This window comes from Vidua macroura, chromosome 3 (genome assembly GCF_024509145.1).
Source record: "Vidua macroura isolate BioBank_ID:100142 chromosome 3, ASM2450914v1, whole genome shotgun sequence".
In the NCBI taxonomy this organism is placed as follows: Eukaryota; Metazoa; Chordata; class Aves; order Passeriformes; family Viduidae; genus Vidua; species Vidua macroura.
In genome coordinates, this window is record NC_071573.1 from 100150824 (window position 1) to 100162234 (window position 11411).

Here is an 11411-nt window from a genome sequence, read left to right on the forward strand (position 1 = left end):
TTGTGTGTTCTTTCTATGTTGAAAGTTCCCTGGAGCACCAGTTTCTTGTGTTTGGCAGCAAGTGCACACAGGGCTTGTAGACTCTACTGGGGTATGTAAACACAAAGGGTCAGGGCATGGGATGGACTGCCACTGGAGAGGAGGCTGATGGTGGCAGTGGCAGCAACCTCAGTGCTGTGGTGCTTTATCCCAAGAAGACTTTGCATCACTGAACCATGAACTTTACAGAAAGCACTGCTTGGACAGTTTGCTTCAACATCTTGCCTGAGTGTTACAAAGAAGAAAATAAAACTGGTGGTGAGCACTGAGCCAGCCTAGATCCTTTGGTCCTTTTGCTTTTCAGATTTTCCTCTGCAGCTGAAAAGATGCTACTGCTGCCCAAAAGCTAGCAGCAGCATCTTCCTTTACTGATCTGTTAGAAGCTTCCTGATCCTAGGGCAGGACAGCTCCTTTGCTCCATCCCCACACAGACTCCCTGCACACCTATGACTGGAACACTGCTTGGCCTGGTGGGAGTGCCACCAATATTGCTCACAGTGCTTGTCAGCCCAAGATCTGGCTTAAAAGTGTACAAGTCCAAATATCTCAAATGCAGACAGAGCCATTAGCCTTAAAGGTCAGTGATGAAGCCTTCTGTATACACAGTGCAGGAGCTATCTGTGTTAGGAAGTTCTCATAAAATTTGAGGGTGATAAAATGAGCATTAGCTGGGGAGTAAATGGATTTGCTGGATTATGCCCAGTAAAACAGTGAATCTGAGGCTTGTGTCTAAGCAGTGCCAAGCTATCCTAGGGCATGGCCTTGTGTTCTGTCAGACTGCTCTTCTCCTGGCACCAGAGAGTCATTCCTCCTCATGTGCAGATGGGACTGGTCTGAGTCCCCATGGGCTCTGAGCTTCCCCAGGTCCCCATGGCTTGTGTGAAGCCCTTGGGGCACATCCATCAGCTGACTCAGTTGTGGCCTTTGATGTCACTTTAGAAGAGGCTTCTTTTGGTCTTGATCATGATCCTTGGGGATTGCTGCACCTGGATGCAATGCTGTGGCTTGGCCCAGGACTCAGAAACGTCAGGGCCCTCCTGGGTGTACTTTATGAGAAGATGGGGGGGAGCTGCTTGGGCTGATCCTGCCTGCCCAGCTCTCCACTGCAGTAACTGTGGCTATCACCTTTCTGGGCTTGACTGGACAAGATTTTAGGCTGACCTCCTATGGAAATGAAGCTGAGAGTTGCAGTCTGTGCCAGAGCATCTGTCATTCTGCTTGGAAAGAAGAAGCCCTGCACATGCACAAAAAGCTAGTTTCAGTTAACTTTTACAGAGGGGTGGTGGTCAGTGGTCTCAAAGTTGTAATGTCCCAGCAGGGGCAGATGAGGAAGAGCTGCTCTGATGTGCTCCCATATGGGCAAGGCTGAGAGAGCTCAGCCCTATGGGATACTCCTGCCACAAGGGTGTGGTTATGAAATTCCCAACCTTGCAGGAAGCTTTGAGTTTAGAATCATAGTAAACTGGAAAAGACCTCTAGGATAGTGAATCCAGCCATTAACCCAACACTGCCAAGTCCACCACTAAAACATGTCCCCAAGTACCACATCTACATGTATTTTTAATACCTCCAGGGATCATGACTCAATCACTTCCTTGCACATCTTACATGTTGTTAAGCCGTGAGGGAATCCTGCCATAATATAGCAACAAAACTCCACTGGTTTGGGGCTTTGTTTTAGCGTATTTTTCTTCCCTGTATGAGATAAGTCAAAATGCCAGTGACAGTGTGTGCAGAATGCTGGCTGAGCTTGGACTGCCTGTGCTGGAGGTGGCCTGCAGGGAGAGCTGGCCCTGCTGTGGAGCTGGAGCTCTGGGCACAAGCATCAGCAGGTGACATCAAGGGCGTGCACCTGAGGGAGGGAGAAAAAGTCTTAGAGGGAAACCTAAGATCAGGTACTCTTGATTTTCAGGAAGGTCAGGTTGGATTGCCATCTACAATTTTTTTAAAAATATTTTTTTCCCCAGAGAAGAGTCCTGTCACTTTTTCCTCTCTGGTTGCTGCTCTTATTTGTAGGGCTATGCTAAGGAGCCTGAAAAAGTGGATATTTATTTTTCTTCTTGGAAATCCTTTGCCTTTGTCTTTTGGAAAGCCCAGACCATTTCTATGATCCTGACTCCATAATAGGCCTGTGAAAACTTGTCTCTGCACAACCAGAGGGGACATCAAACTGAAAACATGAGAAGCTGGGACAGCAAAGGGGAGAGGGCACTGGGCATTGCCAACTGCCTGTCAGACCTGCTGGGAATGCAGTTGTGCTCCCAAACTGGTCGGAGGACATGGCATGGGCTGCATCAACTTCAAGTTTTTGAGCTGGCTTTAAGAGAGACCACGTCTGTCTGAATTTAGGGTGGTTTGGGCAGGTGGTACTCAACTCCAGTCTAATAAATACAGATATAAAGTTCTCAAAAAAAAAAAAAAAAAGGAACTTAAAACTTTAGAGGTGAATTTGTACCAAACTGATGGGGTGAATTTGCTCCTGGAACTCCTGTGCTCCTGTAGGAGCCCTGAAGCCAAATTTGATGAATTGGCAGAACAGGGTCTTCATCATTATTACAGAAGAGGATTTAGGTATCTAAATCACACTGCTGCTTTCAAAATCTTCTTCCTTGTTACTGTGTGGTTTTGATAAATTTAGTCATCAGAAAACAGAACTTTTTTTGAAAACAGAGCTGAACTATAACAAATGCCCTCTTCTTCTGAAAAAAATAAAAAAGGGCTGGAGCTGAGTGGAAGGAAAAGTCATAAAATACTGACAAGCTCTGTTTTTAATGCTGATAGAATTCCTCCATGCACAACTCCATTAATCTTATTTTCACCCAATTTTGAAAATCTTGATGTTTGAAAGTGGCACTGGGAATAACCATGCTTTATCTGGCAGAGGAACCCAAATGAATGTGTTTCTCCTCTTGATGTTGCCAATGATCCTTGAGATCAAATGCTGTAAACATTGGTTTGAGGATTTGAAGGGCTGGATGATGGGGAGAGCAGGGGCTTGGGCTTTGGGATGGAGAGTAGAGCAGGCAATGTGTGTTCCCTGGGATCTGGTCCTACATGGGAGCCTCTGGGGGGATACAGTCCCTCACCACAAACCAAATGAACTTTACTGTGCTACAAGGAAAGCGAAAAACTGAGAAATGCAGCCCTTATCATAGCTTTCAACTGTCATAAATATTTCCTTCTGACTTGGGTAAAGGAGGGTTTGGAGTAGTTTTTATTCACGAGGCTCTGCTGGTCCCTGAGAAGTTTTCTATGTAGGCATCCTACAGCAGGCATGCCAGGGAACAGGGCACATATTTTTCTTAATTTCATGGAGATCAAAGAAAGTCACATTTGAAAAATCTGTGTGAAGATGAAGGTTTTTCAGAATTAAAGGTCAGAATTAGGTGTGGGTCTTCACGTCACATCATCTCTCTGCATGTTTTCATGTCAGCAGAAAAAACAAGAGTGAGGCTTTCTGACCTTGAAAGAAATGCCTGAGGGAAAGACTTCTTCATGCATTTTTTAATACTCTTCCTAGTGACTTTTTTTTTTTTTCAAACTGCTGTAGCACGATACAGGTTTGAACTAATGAATGTCACGCTCATATGGGGCAGTTCCAAAAATGAAAGACCTTGAGTGACTGAACGCTATTATTGCACTATTTGAAGATGTTATCAACATCACCTACATTTCTGACTTTCAAGTGTCTCAGTATCTTGCAGTTAGCCTGTCTGATGCATGAGAGGCACAATCTAGATCTAGTTTTAAACCCATCACACAAAACTTTACCCAAAAAAGAGAACATTAAATGCCGATTATTTTTTCATATAATTGTCATTTATGCTTTCATTTAAAGTAGTATTGCTAAAGGCTGTTCTCAACAGCAGTGTCCCTCCCAGATATGATGGGAAGTAGGGATTATTTTCCGATCCCTTTGAAAACCAGTTTTTGGAGGCCTTTGGAAGACATCAGATTGTCATTGCGGTACAATTGTGGGTGCATTTTGTGCCTTCAGCAAAGCACCTCAGTGATACCACTTGTCTCCTGGAGAGGGAAGACATCCTTCCTATCAAACATTCCCCATAGTGGATGTGTTAATTTATTGAGGGAGGCAGCAGACACCAGGTCAGGTCCTCCTCCAATGAGGTGTTCAACTCCAGCACAAAAAATTGATTTGATGAGCTGCTCAAATGGGGCTTTATTGCCGTCGAGACAGGTGTTAGGGTTGGAATTGAGTCCAAGTTAATGATAATATATTTTCTGATCTCAGTGACGACAATGTTATCCCTCTCTATTTTGGGTAGGAGTATGAGGATGTAGGGTCACCTTTCAAGCATAGCAGGCGGAATGCAAAAGGCACTGCACTGGGACTGGGCCAGTTAAGCCCTGACTCTGCCACTGGCTTTCTGGAGCACTGAAATTAGGATACAGCACTTCAGTCTCAGTTTCTCCAGAAAAAATTCTCTCAATGTAGAGATTCAGCCACAGTTTCTAATTTCCAGACTATACAAGTTCCTAGATTCATGCTAATATTTTGCCTTCGTTTCTGCTTTTATTTCAAGACCATTGGATTAGCTGTGTCTCTTTAAAAGTCTCCCTGGCTATTTTTTTCTTGAAGTCGTGCAGAATATCTCTGTACTAACATTAATTTTCCTCCTCCATATCCCTTCCCCTGCTGCTTCACGGGTTAGCAAAACTTTTCATGAATATCCGTCAGGATTTAAAAGCTGGAAGAAAACATGTCCTGCCTGAAAGCTACTGAAGTGAATGGGGGGTTTATAGATGTGGATAGAGCACGGTGTACTCAGGACAAAACTGATCTAGTTCAGTGATGCAGAGGCATGTGCCATCTGGGGGTAGGTACCTGCTTTGGTGAGCTGCAGTGTGATCCCTGGACACTCGTGTCAGGGAGGGGTGAGCTTGCAGAGTGCAGTGAGGTGTCGTGTCTGGCGCAGACTCTTCTGCAGCACCGCTTCACAGCTCCTCAGTTTCTGAGGAGTTTCATTTCAGTTTTTTGGCCTGCACTTCTACAGTGATGTGCACAAACTGCACACCCATACCTTTGCACTACAGAAGAATAAAATCTCAGAAGTTCTGGCTATTTGACACAGATGTATATGACAATGGATGTTAATATCAGCAACACCACAGACTGTAGTCATGAATCCCTCTTGCCTTAGGAGAAGAGGTGCTTAACCTACTTTAGCAAGTCACAGCAGACAGTGCACCAGCTTTATTTAGAGGGTCTGTGCTGTCTGTATGGGATTCTTCCATGCCAGAACTGATTAATCTGTAGTCTTGTGTGGCATAACTTGCAAGCAGAGGGAGGATGTTGTAGGACACACATTGACTTTTGATTGACAGAGGAGACAGAGTTTAACAGAAAGCTGCACCCAGAGCCTCATGGACAATCCCTTCTTGGAGATGCTGGTGGAGCCTTGCCTGGAGCCCATAGCCTGTGGCAGCACAGAAGGTCCCAGAAGGTAAGTATGTGGTCTCCAGCTGCTGCAGCAGAGCCCAGGCAAGCTGCTCTCTGGTTCTGCTCCTAGGAGGTGGTACTCCTCCCCATTTTAGTGCCTTTACCATCCAAGAATGTTATTTCAATAAAATCCCTATGTTACAGGATTTTCTCAGCTTATAGAACAGGGCTGTTGTGCTGGGGCCCAGAGCCAGTGCTTCCCAGTCTCATTTCTGCTGACCAGCAGTATCTCTTCTACTAAGGAAACATGAAGGGGCCTTGGGTTTTTCTTGGCAACACCTCATGTAGCAGCCAATGCAGGGTGTATTGTCAAACCCCAACCACAGCCCCTTTTTCTTTGTGTAGCTGCCCAGCAAAATGTCCCAGGGTGGTCTGGCACGGTTGAGAATTTTTCCACCAGCCATGTCCTGAAGCTGTTTGCAGCTGGAACTGAAAAATTGAATTAAAACAATGAATCAAGCCAACTATAGAAAACATCTTTTTAGCAGTTGGCAAGGTGGTTTTGTGATGTGAGTCTTGGACTCTCAGTTCCCTTTTATTTTCATAAAAACGTGGAATCAGAAAATCACAGAATCATTTAGGCTGAAAAGAAATCTAAGATCTTTAAGTCCAGACATTAGCCCAGCACTGTCACTTCCACCACTAAACCACATCCCTAAGTGCTACATCTTTAAATACCTCCAGGTATGGGGACTCCACCACATCCCTGGGCAGCCTGTTCCAATGCTTGGCAGCCTTTCCAGTTAAGAAATTTTTTCTAATATCTAAGCCTCCTCTGGTGCAGCATGAGACCATCTTCTCTGGTACATCGCTTGCTACTTGTGAGAAGAGGTTGACCCCAACCTTACTACAGCCTCCTTTCAGATGGTTGTAGATAAGGTCTGCCCTGAGCGTCCTTTTCTCTGGGCTCCCAGCTCCCTCAACTGCTTCTGGTAAGACTTGTGCTCCAGCCTTCCTACAGCCTTCCTACCCTCTCTTCCTCCAGTTCCGCATCTGTAGTGGTCCAGCCTGGAACAGGCTGTAATTATTTAAGCACAGCTGGTACTAAAAATGAAGGTTGTGGCTACTTGGGAAGCACTGGGAAGGGGTGCCTGTCCCCCCTAGAGCAACCACCAAGGATATGGTCCAGTCCCTCGCTCTGACAACGATCTTGCAGACATCTTCTTGGTGCTCACTGACTGCACCAGGGCTGGTGTTTTCACTTTGGTCAGCGGTTCAGAGGGATCAGCCCACAAGCACAGAGTTTCGCACATTTTGTCGTCTTTCAACAACAAAGTACTCTAAAGATAAGACAGAAATTACTAGGAAAAAAAAGGGACTGTGGAATCTGGTTCAGTCATATCTTCCTTTTTCTATAATTTTCCTCTAAGTAGCTCTAGCAAGAAATTTAATCTTAGTCTGCACAAGCTGTGGTTTTGTGTAGAAAGTATAATTCAACAAAGAGGAATAAATATCCAATAAACTTGTTTTAAAATAGACACACAGACTGGTTGTACCTGGGCTATTTTAGACTGTATTTTTCAACACATTTTGCAATGGCAGAAGAAAATATGATTTATAACTCGATGAAGATTGTTTTCATCTGAACATTTCTGACTTCTTTTAAGTTTACCAGGAAGAAATGCAGCTTTAGTTTCCTTCATTAAATTGAAATTCAGGTTGGAAATAATATTGTCAAAAGGGAAAAAATTCAGTGGTTAAAGAACTTCTTGAACAGAAAAAAAATTCTGCATACAAAATAACACCTGTTTTTTCCATAAGGAAGGAAAAATATTAGATAGTCTCACTTTAAATTCCCATATTTGCAAATGTCTTTTCTTCACCAAGACATAAATGCTAATGGATGTGATAAGAATTTGGTTACTCTGTAATGCCTCATCATTTCAGTCAAGATGCTCAAGAGCTTCTGCTGCTCTTAATAAAATAGCCCTGGCAGTCCAAAAATTACAAGGCATTATAAAATGTCACAGTACAGTTTTATAAGTTAAAATTCCCCTTTCCATAGTGGAAAGTTGGCCTTTTATTTGTTCTATGGAGAAGGCCAGTATGAGAGTTGTTTCAAGGGTATAGAAACCACTGGATAGAGAGTGAGGTTTTTTCCCTGGGTGCAAGAGATCATACTCCAGTTAGACAGATTTTGTGCAAGCAGGAGGTAAATCCCACAAGTGGTTGCATAATCTGGGTTCTTGATAAGTGTCTATTTTTCAAAGAAGAAATATTAATAATGTGAAAAGGTTACTTGAATACCTGAAGAAAAATGTTATTTTTCTCATTGATAAAAATTACTTTGGTTACAAAGTTGTTCTGGTTAAGATGTGGTGTGAAAAGTTCTGTAAACAAATCAATATTTAATAAGGGTGAAAGGGAAGCTGATGAATGTGATTACCTGGACATTAGAAAATGCACCAGTTGCTGAGGGAAGCTAAAACCAGAAATTAAAAAATCTGTAAACGAGGTTAAGGAGCTGGCTGCCCTACAAAAATAACATTTATGTCTTAAAACCTGATTAGATGACACCTCAAAACAATCTATTATCATTTTGCAGCAGTGATCAGGTAGGATATGATTTTTTTTTGGCCCAGAATTAGTGAAGTTTTATATCCAACATCTAACGTGGTGTCTGAGGCACCTGCTGAGATGAAAGTGCCTGTTTCACTTCATTGCCATTAAAAGAGCTCTCAGTGACAGACTAGACAAATGCTGGATAAAGCTGAGATTAATCCCTCTCCTACAGCATTGCCAGGAGCAAGAATTTTTGGGCCATTATGAGTTTGGATTAAAAACCATCAGATTTTAGAAGAAAATACTAATAATGCTCTCCTTGGTTTCATTGGTTTGGTTTGCTTTTCTCATGTTCTCCAGGTTTCTTCCAAGGCAGAAAGGACAGAAACTTCATTTATAATAAGAAGAAATAAAACCTAAGGTTTTCCCTTTAACACTTGGACCTGCAACTTAAGACTTTATGGAGAAATCTGTACTGCCACTGGCCCCTGATTAAATTCCAGTGCAACCACAACACCTCTGTTTACCCACAGTGAGCGGTCTAGGGGTGCCCAAGGGCAGGGTGAAGTCTGTCTCTATCAGCTCTTGTGTCTACCTGGGAGAACACAGGGCTTTGCACATTAAAGATGGGGGGGTGCAGGAGGAGGAGGAAGTTCCCGATGGAAAAGGTGCCACCATGGGCTGCTGTCGTGCTGGGACACTGGGGGCAGTGCTGGTGAGCCCTGCTCCAGTGCCCAGGGGTGTAGCAGGGAAGGCTGTGCTGTCACAAAGAAGATGCAGTGTCCTTAACACAATTGCTTTTCATCACCTAATGGTCCTGGGAGCTCCTGGAGTGTCTCTAGCAGAACACAGGTCTGTGCAGACATTGTGATGTGCCCATCAGCCCTCTGCAGACACCCTGAGAACCCTCAAGTGGCACTCGTTGACTCTGGTTAGAGAACTAAAATGATCCCTAAAACACCAAGGACTATGATGGGAATTTATACTCAGTGTAAATGTAAGCACCTGAAATGTAGGCTTCTTAATCTAAAATTGAATCATGACCAAGCTCCCAGCAGGATCATTCAGCAATGGGCACAGCATGACTACTGTGGTTAAGTGAAATGTGCTGTGTTTGTCAGGAGAGCTAAGTGACTTTCCAGACCAACCTTTCTCCACTCCAAGCAGGTAATCCTATCAGCAGGCCTATTTCCAGTCCTGGATACTTTTCAGCTGTGAGATGGGAAAAGGAAAATCTTTCTAGTATGCCCTGAACAGGAAGGGAAACATGAACTCTGGCCACCTGGCTTACTCCAGCAGATGCTTGGGGACTTGCTGGCACAGTAGCTCTGTTTTGTGCCCTCACCTCTCTCTTACCTTGGTCAACACCTGACAGCTGGACACGAGGGCTGGGTGGACACCATGGGGCTTGCAGAACATGTGGGGGTGGTGAAGGAGCTGTTTTGTATGAGCCATCATCTGAAATCTTGTATTTCTTCAGTTGCCTTGTGATTAGCAGCTGTAGTTCAGATCATTTGTCAGACTTTAGAAGTGCTCTTAGCCTCTTGGAAAATGACTTTGTGGGGTCAGTGCTGCCATGTTTGCTTTTCCCCTGAGGCACCCATGAGAGGATCCTTCACCCCAGGTGCCTTTTTGGGTTCTCCCTCTGTGGCAGATGCTATCCCAGCCTTTCTCACAGTTTTTTTTCCTTTAGTCCCTTGCTGCACACTGGGCTTTGGCTTACTCAGATGCTGCCAAGTGCCTTGTGTCCCAATGTTTCACTTGACTGTGGATGAGCATATGTGCATGTGTGTATGTGCATGCGGGAGGGAAGAATGGTATTTAAAATTCACCAACTTTGAACTTCATATTACTGCATGTAAAAGAAACCCCAAAATCATTTATTTCTAGGCTTCTGCCTAGATTCCTAGCTTTTGATTTAATCTTAAAATATTTAATCATTTCCTTGGCAAATGACACTGAAATTGGACAGATGGTTTAAACTTAGCTCTCTTCCCTGGAGAAAAGCTGCTCAATTAAAAAAACTGTAGCTCTCACACATTCAATTCATCCTTATCAGGCTGTCCCAATTAATCCTTTAAATGCAGTGTTACATAATGTGGGATCCTCTCTCCCTCATTTATTTCATCTTGTCATTATTTCCTCTGTGTTTGCTTACCTGCGCGGCGCTGTTGGGAGTCAGGAGAGAGCTGCTGCAGGAGGAGAGGTGTGGGATATTTCCGAGTCACATCTGTTCGAGCAAAGGCAGGGAGGTGCACAGCCATCAGTTGCTCATGCTTTTACTCTCTGATGTTATTTTTCTCCTTGGGCAAATGATTTTTGCAAATCCTTCAAACAGCAGAATTAAATTTCTATTATGCCGTTTGTTGAATAGCCATTTTCTGAATAATCCCTTTCTGCTGCAAGTGCTGGGAGTGCTTGACTTACAAGGTATTCACTCGTTGTGAAAATGTGTTTCTGTGTGTGATGGGGGGAGTGCAGTTGGTTTTGCTGCTGGGCTCAAAAACTGTAAAAAATGGCCATAATAAATCCCACTGGAGACTGGGAGATTTAACACTGTTAGTCTTGCCTCTGTGTGGTACTGCCTGCATCGTTTTGCTCCACCACAATATTAAGAATAATAATTTGGATTTAATAGGTCTGGATCTAATTCATGCAGTCAGAGAGGGCAGAGTTCTGCCTTGAGGAGCCTTGGTGCTTCTTCCATTGCTGTGATGCTGTGGAGAGGTGAAAAACAGGTCTGGGAGCAGTCACACACACGTCAGGTCCTCCAGCTCGCTTCTGCTTTATCTTGGCTGTGTGCTGGGCTCAACACAGTCCTGGGTGAGTAGGGTTCAGGGCAGCTGGAGGTGCCTTGGGCTGCTGTGCACCCTCTGTGCCCTTCATGCGCTCCATGGGCACCCAGCAGTGCTGGGATGGGTCTGTAGAGTCTGTGGGCAGGCTCCCACTGCACCCGTGTGGAGCATGGAGAAAGCCTTGGGCCCAGGGAACTGCAAAATTCATACACAGGTTGGGTTTATTCAAGCTACCTTCAGATTGTAGTGGAGGAGACTGCCCCAACATCTTTGGCCACTGTGGTTCTACTCTAAATGTTACAGCACCACATAGATTTCTCTTACTGGTTCAGAAGAGAGCTGATATGCAAGGTAATAAAACCAGAAATTTGACAGGCTTTGAAGCCAGTCCTGTTTGGAGTGGGAGATTGGACTGAGGATCTCTACCAGTCCCTTCTAGCTTGAATTTTTCCATGATTCTACAGTCAGAGAATATTAAATGCAATTATTAAGAAGGACAATCATCAGGAAATGCAAAACAAAATTCACTGTGTTTTTCCTCTAAATAAAGGAATAGAATAAGGCAATCTGCTTTACATATTTATTTAAATACCTTCCTATAGTATTTGTGTTTC